At 42.6% G+C, this 15,439-nt stretch overlaps 1 protein-coding gene across 2 annotated transcripts in view; it reads right to left on the bottom strand.

Annotated features, from left to right (window-relative positions):
* Window positions 1-10,796, bottom strand: part of LOC140740691 (uncharacterized) — a 42,216-nt gene extending 31,420 nt beyond the window's left edge. The window contains exon 1 of one of the 2 annotated variants that reach the window (XM_073070114.1): window positions 10,266-10,796. The gene's annotated coding sequence lies outside the window, so the exon portion shown is untranslated. The remainder of the gene's footprint in view (window positions 1-10,265) is intronic. The other variant, XM_073070113.1, reaches the window with a different exon arrangement.
* Window positions 10,797-15,439: the final 4,643 nt, after the last annotated feature.

Below are 15,439 nucleotides of genomic sequence, written 5' to 3'. Positions count from 1 at the left end.
AGCTGTTGAGCTGGAAGTCAGGAGCAGAAACTTGGCCACCACTGCTGACCCACCAGCTGGAGAGTATAGTGGCTAAGGGCTGAAACACTCTCTGAAGGTTGGGCACCACCTGACGATATCTGCCCCTGGCCAAGGCCTCAGCATCCAATAGAAGAAGATACAGCTGCAAAATAGTGTAGATATAAAAAAAGGGAGAATTGCTTGGGCACCAAACTGAAGGTGCACACTCTAATACTACATTGGGAGCCCCATCACCACAAGATCAAAGATCATACTACATAAACCTCTGAGCATTGCTAGTCTCCAGTGGAGTGAAGGTCAAATGAGCAGAGTAATGTGTGGGAAACATCGGATTTGTTCGAAGTGCTTCACACACGATCAGTACAGCATCAATGACGTCTGCTGATTTACATTCTCCACAGGACTAACACAAGGAGAAAAACAGCCATGTCAGTAAGAACACATACAAAATACTGGAGAAATTCAGCAGCTCAGGCAGCAACTATGAAAAGGAATAAGGAGTCGACATTTCAGGCCGAGACCCTTCATCATCAACCATGTCAGTAACTACATGGCCTTTTCAGTTTTGTCCACACAAGTGTAAATAAATTGCCCTATTATTTCCCACAAGTTATTATTAAAACTCAGTATTCTATTTAAAAGGTTAAAATTTCCAGTCATGATGAAGGGTCTCGGTCTAAAATGTTGACTGTTTATTCCTTTCCGTTGATGTTGACTGACCTGCTGAGTTCATCCAGTATTTTGAATGTGTTACTCTAAACTGCCTGCATCTGCAGACTTCCACAAACAAGAGAAAATCTGCAGATGCTGGAAATCCGAGCAACACACACAAAATGTTGGAGGAACTCAGCAGGCCGGGCAGCATCTATGGAAAAGAGTACAGTTGATATTTCACACTGGCAACTTTCACTCCACAATATGAAGTTCAGGGCACAAAAGCTCACAACGTTTCTTGTGTTTATGATCTGTAGAATCTCGTGTTTAAAATTTTCCAGTGCACTGGTCATGTTACATGTACTGTATGCCACACAGAGTTGGGATAAAGTAAACACTGATATTTCATGTCTACAGTTGTTCCTGCTGGTCAGTCATTTTTAAGTGAGTGCATTATATACTGTTGTAATGTTTCCATGTTGTGATCACCTGTAGGCTGGAAATAAATGGCCTGGGTTTTATGTTCAGTGCAAGGGGAATGCTGACAGTTGCCTACAGATTTATGAGCAACACGTTATTGAAGATGAAGATCAGAGTTCATGTGATGTTTTTGGGAAGGAACTTGTGGCATATCTGATCCAGTGAATCAGAATGGATGAATCCTCACTGAGCGATGCAGAGTGTACTTTAAATCTAAAATTTAGAATGAGAGAGAAAAAGAAAATGTTTTTCAAACTCTCAAAAATATTTAATCATTTAGGAGTAAGCCTAACACATGTAAATCTAAGTAATGATCGGGAAGTAATTACGATCTGAAAGGCCACTGAAACATTAATTTCCATCTGAATGCACTCACTTTTTCCAGTGTGTTTGTGGGCAAGTACAAAGATTGTGGCGTTGGAAATTTGAATGAAGCATTAAGAGGGAAGCTGTTTCCTCTCTTTTTAAAGATGCCTTCATTATTCAGAAGGACAGCATGGGAGTTACTCATCAGTTCCTGGTTAATATTCTCCCTTAAAGATTAAGGAGTAAAGATTTACACAAACAAAATGCTGGTCCTGTACTTTTGGCAGGTTCTACCGAAGGGTTTTGACCCGAGACATCGACTGTACTTTTTTCCATAGATGCTGCCTGGCCTGCTGAGTTCCTCCAGGATTTTGTGTGTTACATCGATTTCCAGCATTAGCAGATTTTCTCTTGTTCCATGATAGGCTTGAACACTTGATAACCCAGAAACTCAAGACACTTTGACATTAACATTGTGCTGAGTTTAAAGAACAAGGCAGTAGGCACACCCTACACAAGGACAAATTGGAAAAGAGTTGTTTTTATACAGAAGGAAGGTGATCCAACAGCTCTGCAGAATTTGACCAATTGGTTGGGTTCTAAGACAGAACAAATATACTGTGATCATCACGGACACAAATCAATTCTCCAGGGTAACTCTGGTGCTTGGGGAGGAAGAGACTACAAACCTCGGGCATAATGTGTTCAACAGGAGTGGGTAATGAAGGCTAACCAGGACTGGTTTGACAAAGATGACCAGGAGATCAAAGAGCTACTTAACAACAAACAAAACTGTCCCTGGATGGGAAGCTCCACCATTCATCAAAGGAAAAGGAACACCTGAGGGCAGATATTGTGAAGCGTGAACAGGTTGAGTAGAGTGAAGCAAGAGCGAGCCATGTAGACCTGAGGCAGCGAGCGGAGCAGAGAGGCTTTTGGGCAAGAGGCTGATCCGTAGCAACACACACAGAATCCTGGAGACACTCAGCAGGTCAGGCAGCATCTAAGGAAATGAATCAACAGCCGATGTTTCAGGCTGAAACCCTTCATCAGGACTGATCCAGAGTGGGCCTGGCAAACAGTGTGCGATTTGAGCGTGAAAGGGCGCGCAGTTAAGGTGAAGAGCCAGGTTCAAATGAGACGTGTGGGCCAAGATCTTACACAGAACAACTGGCCTGGAATGCACCGCCAGAGGTGCTGGAGATAAATACAAAGGAGATGTTTATCTTAGATAAGCACAGGAATGTGCAGAGAATGGGGAGATATGGACATTGCATAGGCAAATGAGATTAGTTCAGTTTAATTATAATTTCAATTAGTTTGACACACCATGAGCCAAAGTGTCTATTCCTATGCTGTACTGATCCATATTCTAAATGCAGTAACTGGTTTGGTCTTCTTCTGGCATATCCTTCTGCTTATATACACTTTTTTTGTGTTCTTTCGCTGAGCAGCAGTGAACCATTTGACTGGCCTAACAGAGTTCTCTTTGGGAACTAGTTGACTTGATCAGCATTTCTGATCTGGCTATTGTTCACCATTGCACGTAATGGAAAAAAGTGGAGCACAGATCATAGGTTCAATAAGTTGCATGCTATCAGCAAAAGATCCTCAATTTTACAAACAGCAAAAATATAATTGCTTCATATACAGAAGCATATTGTGGAGTACAACGTGTATGCATAGGCAATACAGATGAACACACAGGTACAAAATGTTCAAGTCAAGTCACTTTTTATTGTCACCTCCACCATAACTGCTGGCACAGCACACAGTAAAAACCAGACAACATTTTTCAGGACCATTGTGCTTACATGAAACAGTACAAAAACTACACTGAACTACCGTAGATTCCGGACTACAGAGTGCACCTGATTAAAAGCCGCTGGCTCTAATTTTAGAAAGAAAATCAATTTTTTACTTGTACAGGCCGCACCGGATTTTAGGCCGCACCGGATTTTCGGCCGCAGGTGTCCCACGTTGTAATATGAGATATTTACTCAGAAAGATATTACACGTGAGGATTTTTTAACTTTTAATTAAATCCATATGGTAACATAAACAAATACATATTGCAAATGCTTTTTTTCGAACCGTGCCTGTAACGCGGCTACTTTTAAATATATGTTGCGTATACTTTTTTACTGAACAACATTCCAATATCTCCTAACGACTGGTAAAAAATATATATACTGCAGCCTACCAGGAAAAGTTATTGATCGCCTTTAACTTAAAAGCAGCGTTTTGGCTCCGCCGCTCCCCCCCGCCGTCCCGTTTATCGCAAACCGGCGTTTTCCCACAAGACGCGGCGAAACCGGGTGTGACGTCATAGCATCCCGCGATGTAGTACAGAAAACAAATATAGTTAAAACACTTCTAACTTTAACTAACAAATGAATTACTAAGCGAAAATATTATAAACTAAATAACTGCCATAAAGGCAGCGCAATGCTTTTCTTCGAGTGTTTTCCATGTTGATGAGGGTGAGTACAAATGACTGATTTACAATAATTTAATTGTGAAAGTGCGCTTGATTTATCGTACAATTTCATTGGACCTCTGTGAACTACTCATCAATTTTATTGGTCTACTGTTACGAGGCAAAATGTTTTTGGCGGCATGAAAAAAATCATGCATTAGCCGCCCCGTATTAAAGGCCGCAGAGTTCAAAGCTGTTCAAAATGCGGGAAAAAAGTAGCGGCTTAAAATCCGGAATCTACGGTACATAAAAACAACACAGAAAAAAACTACACTAGACTACAGACCTACCCAGGGCTGCATAAAGTGCACAAAATAGTGCAGGCATTACATTAAATAATAAACAAGACAATAGGCACAACAGAGAGCAGTAAGTTGGTGTCAGTCCAGGCTCTGGGTATTGAGGAGTCTGATGGCTTGGGGGAAGAAACTGTTACATAGTCTGGTCATGACAGCCCGAATGCTTTGATGCCTTTTCCCAGACAGCAGGAGGGAGAAGAGTTTGTATGAGGGGTGCGTGGAGTCCTTCATAATACTGTTTGCTTTGCGGATGCAGCGTGTTGTGTAAATGTCTGTAATGGTGGGAAGAGAGACCCTGATGATCTTCTCAGCTGATCTCACTATCTGCTGCAGGGTCTTGTGATCCGAGATGGTGCAATTTCCAAACCAGGCAGTGATGCAGCTGTTCAGGATGCTCTCAATACAACCCCTGTAGAATGTGATGAGGATGGGGGGGTGGGAGATAGACTTTCCTCAGCCATCGCAGAAAGTAGAGATGCTGCTGGACTTTCTTTGCTATGGAGCTGGTGCTGAGGGACCAGGTGAGATTCTCTGCCAGGTGAACACCAAGAAATTTGGTGCTCTTAACCATCTCTACCGAGGAGCCGTCGATGTTCAGCAGGGAGTGGTCGCTCTGTGCCCTCCTTAAATCAACAACCATCTCTTTTGTTTTGTTCACATTCAGAGGCAGGTTGTTGGCTCTGCACCAGTCCCTTAGCTGCTGCACCTCCTCTTTGTAAGCTGACTCGTCGTTCTTGCTGATGAGACTCACCACGATCGTGTCATCGGTGAACTTGATGATGTGGTTTGAGCTGTGTGTTGCAGCACAGTCGTGGGTCAGCAGAGTGAACAGCAGTGGACTGAGCACGCAGCCCCGGGGGGGCCCCTATGCTCAGTGTGATGGTGTTGGAGATACTGCTTCTGATCCGGACTGACTGAGGTCTCCCAGTCAGTAAGTCTAGGATCCAGTTGCTCGTCTAAACACCATTTTCAAAAAACATTTGAAGGCCTGCCCATGAGAGGGTATTACAGGATAATTTGTGTGTCTCTTTCCCCTGTGTTTGGTTGATCATTCCCCTAGAAGAATTCAAAGTCCAAACTGGCCTCCAGAGTTTCAGCCAGAGAGCTGTTTGTAATTACCAATAGAATGTAAATAACCTCACTTTCTCTGAGTTGCACCAGCTATTTTTGGAGTTGTAGAAACTCATTTTCCAAGCCTAATTTAGAATGCTGGTCTTGGAATTGAAACAGGCAGCAAAAATATTTCTTATTGTCCAGAGATTTTTTTTTATTACGTTTCTTTATCAGCAGCAACTGACTAGCTTTAGCAGGGCCATGGAATTTAAAGCACCATCCCACATGGTGATTTGTAGTAATTTTCCATTAAACCTGGCATTTCAGCCACCATGTGGCTTCCTAATTTGTGCAAACACTGTGAAGGTCTGTTAAGGAATGCAAGATCCATTAACACTCAAATAATCCAGGACTCTCATGATCTTGGTAGTAGTGAATAAGCAGATGTTACTGACTATTAGAAATTAACTGTATTAATACCCCAACATATTTTAAATTCACTTCTTTTAACAATGTTACACATTAGGGGATTAATAAATTATCCTGTAAACTGGGCGAATTCAAAGAGAGCATGGGTACAAAGCCTGATGAGCTTTAAGAATGTGGGGAACAACACCCAGTGAACCAGAGGCAGTACCATAGGGATTCATGAAGAATTGTGTGTTGGACTATTGGAGTTTCACTGTAAAGCAAGAGATTCCAACTTGAATTTTACTCTAAATTGGACATCTGCATGCTTCAAACAAAATATCACAAACTTTGTAGATTATCCACCATATTTATTTTATCCTTTCCCAAACACAGCATGTGGCAATCACTTCTGTCTATGTGGCATTTGCCTGATAAGCTAATAGTTAAAATAAGAATTATGATGCACTGCATGCTTTCCTACATACTTCCAACTTGCCGATAAACAGACTTGCAGTTATAAACGGGATGCATGAAATTTAAAATTTAAAGATTCAAAATTGTGGGCTGTCTAAACTCAATGTCTACAATGATTAATAGAATCATATTAATACATCCTGTAATGTGCAAACAACAGCAAAAGGCATCAAGGGGACAACGTACCATCAAATGTTAGCTTTCATAAGTCGAGGCATAGAGTTTAAGAGTTGTGGGGTAATGATGCAGCTCTAAAACTCTGGTTAGGCCACACTTCGAGTACTGTGTCCAGTTCTGGTTGCTTCAGTATAGGAAGGATGTGGAAGCATTGGAAAGGGTACAGAGGAGATTTACCAGGATGCTGCCTGGTTTAGAGAGTATGCATTATGATCAGAGATTAAGGGAGCTAGGGCTTTACTCTCTGAGAGAAGGAGGATGAGAGGAGACATGATAGAGGTATACAAGATATTAAGAGGAATAGATAGAGCCAGTACCTCTTCCCCAGGGCACCACTGCTCAATGCAAGAGGACATGGCTTTAAGGTAAGTTCAAGGGGGATATTAGAGGAAGGATTTTTTTACTCAGAGAGTGGTTGGTGCTTGGAATGCACTGCCTGAGTCAGTGGTGGAGGCAGATACACTAGTGAAATTTAAGAGACTACTAGACAGGTATATGGAGGAATTTAGGATGGGGGGGGGGGGGTTATGGGATGCAGGGTTTAAGGGCCGAAGGGCCTGTACTGTGCTGTATTGTTCTATGTTCTATGTTCTAAATGGTAATCTGAAAGAAATGAAAAGCATAGTTCAAATTGATGTGTTCTAAAGTGGGAATTTCATGTCAGCAAAATCCAGTTGAAATCAAAGAGATGAAGTAGAAAGACAGTGAGACTGTGGCTAATGAATGTGGTGTTGACGATGTGCACTGGTACATCTACAACCGCATCTATAAGAAGAATACATAATGTAGACACTCACATGTGGTGAGGTCTTAGCCACAGGTAGACTCTTGGCTGTTGCAGTTTAAAGGTTCATTTATTATCAAGTATGTATGCAGTACACAACTCTGAGATTTGTCTTCTCCAGATAGCCATGAAACAATGAAAACCACAGAAGAAAATTACTGTATATACTGGAGACATATGTATACGTTCTGTTTACATTAGAGGGGTCAACCATGAGAACTGATGCAATGACATTCAGAAGCTGTGGAGAAACATTTCAGACATGTTTAAATTTCATAGTTATGATCATCATAACTCATTTGTGCTTTGAAGTTTAGAAATACATATTGATGTCATAAGGAATTGTCATTTCCTTCAGATGCAGCTGGTTTTATTTTCTGTTTAGTTACAAACAGAACTAAGTGGAAAATTCAATGCACAGGTTATTTTGAGTCTGAAACAAATGCTGGAAACACTCAGCAGATCAGACAGCATTAGTGGAGAGAGGAACAGAGTTAATGTTTCTATTCAATAACCTTTCACCGTGTTTTAAGAGGCAGAGAGGGGAACAGGTGGAAAGGTCTGTGCTCGAGATGGAGACAGGTGGACACAACAGATGGTGGTCCCAAATGATAGAGGGTAGTGTAGGTTTGCAGTAACACCTGACGGACTGTAGACAATGAAAATTGTAGGAGCTGAACGAAAAAGGAAAAGAGCACACAAAACCGTGACATACAGAACTATAGAAATACTGGACATTTGAAATTAAAGTGGGAGTTTGAAATACCCAATAGGACAAGCAGCATCTATAGAGAGAGAAAAACTGTGTTGCTGTTTGATGACTTTTTTTTATTAGGACCGGTCAGTCCCAAATGCAGGAAAATCTGGTTATCTGAAACAGTTCAATTCAGTATCCAGTAGTGCTAAGACATGCCTAAACAAATACTGTTCCTTGACCTTGAGTCAGGTCATCTAAGTGGGCCAAAGACAGGGAGATCAGAGTGACACTGGGACAGAGAGTTAAAATTTGACAGCCAACAGGCCTTGTTTGCCAACTGAATGGAGGTGCCCTGCAATTTGATCACGCAATCCCATGATGGGGTTTCTCCACTGCACAGGCGACCACAGCATTAGGAATAAATGCAGTGGACTAAACTCAAATGCTGCTTCACCTGAAAGCAACGGTGGGTCCCTGGATGGTAGGAGGGGAAGAAGTAAAATGGCAGATGTCATATCTCCTGTGGTTGCATGGGAAAGGGTCATGAGAAGAAAAGTGAGCATTTGTGGGTATGGAAGAGCGAATCAGCAAATGGTTCTTTCAGAATGCTGAAAGGGACAAGGAGGGGAGTGACTGCATGTTAAAGTTGGCAGAAATTAGGAAGGAAAATCTATTGAACATGGAGGCTGGAGAAACCCTGGTGATCCCTACCTTGCTCTGGTTTGGAGGACCTGTTAATAGTTTTAGTATTCACTTTTATTTCACATTTCCAGCTATTCCAGTAGTTTATAAAACATGTTTCCAGTATTTTTCCCTCTGTCCTAATTTATCTTTTTAATTTTACATATCTACAATACAAAACATGTTTAATTTCTAACTTTTTCCAGTTCTAATGAAAGGTCATTGTCAAACCTTTTTCTCTCCCCAGAGATGCTGTTTGACCGGCTGAATTTTCTATTGTTCTATTCTAGCATTTTCTATTGTTATTTCAAATTTCCAGCATTTATAGTTTTTTTTTGCCATTTTTTGATTTTGGGTCTTAATAGTGAGAGGAAACAGTCCCTGGGCTCAGAATAAGCTTAGAGCTGTTGGTTGGAAGGATCTCAAGTTCATCTTGTTAAACAGATTCCTTAAAACTATGAAACAGCTGTTTTTTTTAAGGTTTAGAACGCTCAAACATTGCTGAACTGTCGACCTTATGGAATTAACTTCCAATGTCTCAGAATAGAATCACTGTTTAATTATGAAACGTTTTGGAGTATTTCAGCAAATCTGAGTTGCTAAACCTGACATCAAACAGGTTAAAGGTCATCAGCAATCACTCCAGAAATCCAGTGCTGGCAACATAGAGCCATAGAATCATACAGCAAGGAAACAGGCCCTTCAGACCAACTCATCCATGCCAACCAAGTCGACTACTTAAGCTAGCTCCACGTTGCCTGCTTTTGGCCCACACTCTTCCAAACCAGGGATTCCCAACTTTTGTTTTAATGCCATGGACCCCTACCATTAACCAAGGGGTCCCTGGACCCCAAGCTGGGAACCTCCCTGTTCTAAACCTGTCCTATCCATGTATCTCTGTCCAAATGTCTTTTAAACTCCTCTGACAGTTAATTTAATAAACCTTCTGCACTCTGTGTGAAGCACCCACCCCCAGGTCCTTTTTAAATAGGTTCTCTCTCACCTTAAACAGGTGCACAGTACTTTTAGAATCCCTAACCATGGAAAAACAAAACCGTGGCCACCCACCTATTCTACACTGCTCATGGTTATATACACCTCGACAAATTCACCTCCAGCCTCCACGCTCCAGGGAGGAAAGCCCCAACCTATCCAGTTTCTCTTTATAACTCAAGCACTCCAGTCCTTGCAATGTCCTCCTGAACCTTTTCACCCCTTTTCCAGATTAATGACACCCTTCCTAGAGCTAGGTGAAAAAAAACTTCACAAAACACTCCAGCTGTGGTCTCCCCAAAGTCTCGCACAGCTGTAACACGGCATCCCGAGACTTGTGTTCAGTATTCTGACCACTGAGGGCAAGTAGGCATCTTCACGGTGAAGACAACCAGTAAACGCGCACCGTCAGATGTTCGGACATTTCTGTAGTCTGTCAGCCTAATCTTTGGAAAACATGACTTCTTGAAAATCCCGACTAGGGTTGGGAAATGGCTCTGCTCTACGTCATCCCTGAGCTGTCAACCATGAAACAATACGCGATCCCATACACGACTCCCAAAGCAAACAGCACATTACAAATGAACTGCGGGGAGTAAACTACCTTAGCGTAACTTGTGTTCACAGCTTTGCATCGCTTGTACAGGTTTGGAAAGCTGTAACCAGAGCCCGGCTAACAGTTGTTATTGCAACTTAAATACAGCTTTCCAAGTGGCAGAAAAGAGAAGTCGACCAAAGTTATTAAACGTAATGTACCTTGTATCCCGGCGTCTGTTCACGAGTGCAGAGATTTGTGCCTGAAGGTGACACTAATTAATAAACCGCCGCCGTCCACTGTGTTTTGGTCATCTGTGTGTGCGCGCACTGCGTTCTCCCGAGCCGCCCAGTTTCTATCTCCAGCACCACATTCCCAGCCGCTGAACCAATGAATTGCCACCTGCTTCTCCCATTCCCTTCCCAGCACTGTAGCCACAACTCCACGTAACGGGCTGCTGGACATACTCAGAAGTCCTGGCTTTGTAAGCAAAAGGACCGCCCTTCTGCCCGTTTTTTTTTAAATGATTCCAGTCTTGATGAAGGGTCTCGGCCCGAAACGTCAACTGTTTATTCCTCTGTGATGAAATTCCTGAGCAGCTGAGTTTCTCCAGCATTTCATCGGTTGCTGATGCTTCGTTAGGTCACGGCCGCTCTACTCACCAGTAACAATCACAACGTACAATTACAACGTTTAAGAAAACTGTTATCTTTTGTAACTCCAAAATATAAAATAATATAAATCGGAATAAAAACAAGGGTGTCCAAGTCTGGATTCGTATTTACTTTAAGCGAAGCGCGCACGTTCCATGTGGTAAGCGTCATGACGTATGCAATCCCCTTTACGAAAACCCGTAATGAATTATTTAAACAAATAATACCTAATCAACAGTATATTTACAAGATTACTCAAATATTACTGGAATATTATATACAGAACACTCCTTCCTACTTAGCTATAAACTCCAACTGAATAGAGAATACATCTCAGCTATACACATAACATAATACAATAGACATTCACAGCATAGTAAATTTTAAATTGCCCCATTCAGACCTAAAGATTAATCTATGTGGAGGATTTCTTACTCCTGTGGGATAATGTATTTCCCGACAAATGAGCCGCAAGTCTCACTCTGCTTGGCAGGTGGGATTTGAGGCTGTGAAAACAATCTCCGGTTCTGGAACCTCTTCCGTGGTAGCTGTAGGAGTTCACTCTGAGACTGCAGGAAGTAGTTCTGACAGCTCTGGACATCTTTCTTCTCTTTCTTCTTCTTCTTCTTCTTCTTCTTCTTCTTCTAGTTTTTGCATCTTGGTGCATTTCGTTCACAATTTATTAATAATATTCTCTTATAAATTATCCTATTGCTTCCTTTGCGATCTGATCTCTTCCTCCCGTTTTCCTCATCCACAGCATCTGACCAAAGCTCCGTTTTTGCATCTCTGTAGACTCCTTACTTTTAAGCCTTCCATTCATCCAGCTGGACTTTGGTCTTTGCATCTACTTTTACAAGCAGCCTTTTGTCTCATAACCATATAACCATATAACAATCACAGCACGGAAACAGGCCATTCCGGCCCTCCTAGTCCGTGCCGAACTCTTAATCTCACCTAGTCCCACCTACCCGCACTCAGCCCATAACCCTCCACTCCTTTCCTATCCATATACCTATCCAATTTTACCTTAAATGACACAACTGAACTGGCCTCTACTACTTCTACAGGAAGCTCATTCCACACAGCTATCACTCTCTGAGTAAAGAAATACCCCCTCGTGTTTCCCTTAAACTTTTGCCCCCTAACTCTCAAATCATGTCCTCTCGTTTGAATCTCCCCTACTCTCAATGGAAACAGCCTATTCACGTCAACTCTATCTATCCCTCTCAACATTTTAAATACCTCGATCAAATCCCCCCTCAACCTTCTACGCTCCAATGAATAGAGACCTAACTTGTTCAACCTTTCTCTGTAACTTAAGTGCTGAAACCCAGGTAGCATCCTAGTAAATCGTCTCTGCACTCTCTCTAATTTATTGATATCTTTCCTATAATTCGGTGACCAGAACTGTACACAATATTCCAAATTTGGCCTTACCAATGCCTTGTACAATTTTAACATTACATCCCAACTTCTGTACTCAATGCTCTGATTTATAAAGGCCAGCGTTCCAAAAGCCTTCTTCACCACCCTATCTACATGAGACTCCACCTTCAGGGAACTATGCACTGTTATTCCTAGATCTCTCTGTTCCACTGCATTCCTCAATGCCCTACCATTTACCCTGTATGTTCTATTTGGATTATTCCTGCCAAAATGTAGAACCTCACACTTCTCAGCATTAAACTCCATCTGCCAACGTTCAGCCCATTCTTCTAACCGGCATAAATCTCCCTGCAAGCTTTGAAAACCCACCTCATTATCCACAACACCTCCTACCTTAGTATCATCAGCATACTTACTAATCCAATTTACCACCCCATCATCCAGATCATTTATGTATATTACAAACAACATTGGGCCCAAAACAGATCCCTGAGGCACCCCGCTAGTCACCGGCCTCCATCCCGATAAACAATTATCCACCACTACTCTCTGGCATCTCCCATCTAGCCACTGTTGAATCCATTTTATTACTCCAGCATTAATACCTAACGACTGAACCTTCTTAACTAACCTTCCATGTGGAACTTTGTCAAAGGCCTTGCTGAAGTCCATATAGACTACATCCACTGCCTTACCCTCGTCAACATTCCTCGTAACTACTTCAAAAAATTCAATAAGGTTTGTCAAACATGACCTTCCACGCACAAATCCATGCTGGCTACTCCTAATCAGATCCAGTCTATCCAGATAATTATAAATACTATCTCTAAGAATACTTTCCATTAATTTACCCACCACTGATGTCAAACTGACAGGTCTATAATTGCCAGGCTTACTTCTAGAACCCTTTTTAAACAATGGAACCACATGAGCAATACGCCAATCCTCCGGCACAATCCCTGTTTCTAATGACATCTGAAAGATCTCCGTCAGAGCTCCTGCTATCTCTACACAAACTTCCCTCAAGGTCCTGGGGAATATCCGGTCAGGACCCGGAGATTTATCCACTTTTAAATTTCTTAAAAGCGCCAGTACTTCCACCTCTTTAATTGTCATAGGTTCCATAACTTCCTTACTTGTTTCCCACACCTTACACCATTCAATATCCTTCTCCTTAGTGAATACCGAAGAGAAGAAATTGTTCAAAATCTCTCCCATCTCGGCTCCACACATAGCTGACCACCCTGATTCTCTAAGGGACCAATTTTATCCCTCACTATCCTCTTGCTTTTAATATAACTGTAGAAGCCTTTCGGATTTACTTCCACCTTATTTGCCAAACCAAACTCGTAACTTCTTTTAGCTTTTCTAATCTCTTTCTTAAGTTTCCTTTTACATTCTTTATATTCCTCGAGCAATTCCTTTACTCCATGCTGCCTATATCTATTGTAGACATCCCTCTTTTTTCGAACCAAGTTTCTAATATCCCTTGAAAACCATGGCGCTTGAAGTTGAAGTTCATGCGATAACTTTAATGCATGCAGAGTCAAAGGCCGCAACTTTCCTGAACTTTCTTGAACTTACTTACAGCTTAAAAGCAAGCCGCATTCCGCAAGTAACTGTCCGATTAACATATCAGAAGCTTTCTCAGGTACGTTGCCTACAAAAACGGTTGTAGTCAGACCACTGCTTTCATCAGTTTCGCAATCCCTCTTGGCAGCATGCTCCTTCCTTGGTCCAATATGCTCTCCAACCAGAGGCACAGAGATTGGCACCCACACCTGTTTGCCATCTATTGGGCAGCAGTTCATGGTGTACAGCAAGGAGACCATAATGCCATCATCCGGTGATGATGTGGCATGCAAATTCTGGATGGATTTCCAATCAAATTTATCTCAACCAATCACGGTCCCACAATGTTGGCCTTCCTGTTTTTACCACATACAAGCCAAATCTGGCTTGTTGGTCTTTGTATTGCACAGCTACGAATGTTATTCCAAAGGAGTTATGTTTCCTCCAGCATGCAACAAGCAGTTCAGTATCTTTGAAATGCCATTCAAACTCATTTTCTGAAATGACTGAAACAGCTGAGCCAATGTCCAATTCCATTTTAATTAATTTGCCATGAACTTCTGGTGCAAGCCTTATTGCTTGTCTATAATTAGTTTTCACATATAAATCTCAAGGCTACCCAGTCCTGTGTCACTCTCAACATTATCAGATTTGTCATTATCCGTTGCAACAGGGCATTGGGAAGTAGTGGCTGGAGCAACTGGAAGAGGACCAAAGTGCAGGACACAGGCATGGAGACTTGACACAGAGATGGACTTGGACTAGACTTGGACTCGGAACTTGACTTGGACTCTGAGCCAGGACTTGGACTTGACTAGGAACCCAGAACCGAGCTAGGGCTCGGAACCTGGACTTGGACTAGGAGCTGGGGCTCAGAACCTGGACTTGGACTAGGAGCCGGGGCTCGGATCCTGGACTTGGACTAGGAGCCGGGGCTCAGAACTGGAACACAGAGCCTAGAACTTGGAACACAGAGCCTGAAACTTGGAACACAGAGATGATAACACCAAACAAAGACAGATGATTTGTATCTTGCTCGGAGGAGCAGCAAACGGCCGGACCTACTCAGCTGGGTACCAAACGACAAAACAAACAACGACAGACAATTTGTATCGCAGCTTGGAGCAGCGGCAAACAGCCAGAAATACTTAGCCAGACACAAGACGACTAAAACAAACAATGACAGTCCATTCGTATCTTGACTCTGGGTAGCACATGAAGCGGCAAGCTGTCGACTCGACCCAGGAACTGCAGACGGCAGGCTCTTGACTTGACCCAGGAACTGCAGACGGCAGGCTCTTGACTCAACCCAGGAACTGTGGACGACAAGCTCTTGACGACCCAGGAACTGTGGATAGCAAGCTCTTCATGACCCAGGAACTGCAGATAGCAAGCTCTTGACTCGACCCAGGAACTGCGAACAACAGGCTCTTGACTCGACTCAGGAACAACGGGCGACAGGGTCTTGACTTGACCCAGGAACTGCAAACGGCAGGCTCTTGACTTGACCCAGGAACCACGGACAACAGGCTCTTGACTCAACTCAGGAACAACGGATGACAGTGTCTTGACTCGACTCATTCTTGGCAGTCCGGATCGAGCATAGCTGCACTGCTGAGGTGACGAACCAGCAGCCAGTAGGTGTAAGCCTGAGTTTTTATGCTGCCGGTTCGAATGAGGATCATGTGCCTCAATCAAGGAGCCAGGCACTACACGGGGAAATGGAAATCAACAGAAACAAGGAATCAACGGACCGGACCGTGACATCATCAGCATACATA

The sequence above is a fragment of the Hemitrygon akajei genome, chromosome 17 (genome assembly GCF_048418815.1).
Source record: "Hemitrygon akajei chromosome 17, sHemAka1.3, whole genome shotgun sequence".
In the NCBI taxonomy this organism is placed as follows: Eukaryota; Metazoa; Chordata; class Chondrichthyes; order Myliobatiformes; family Dasyatidae; genus Hemitrygon; species Hemitrygon akajei.
This window is presented reverse-complemented; position numbering and strand designations above follow the sequence as displayed.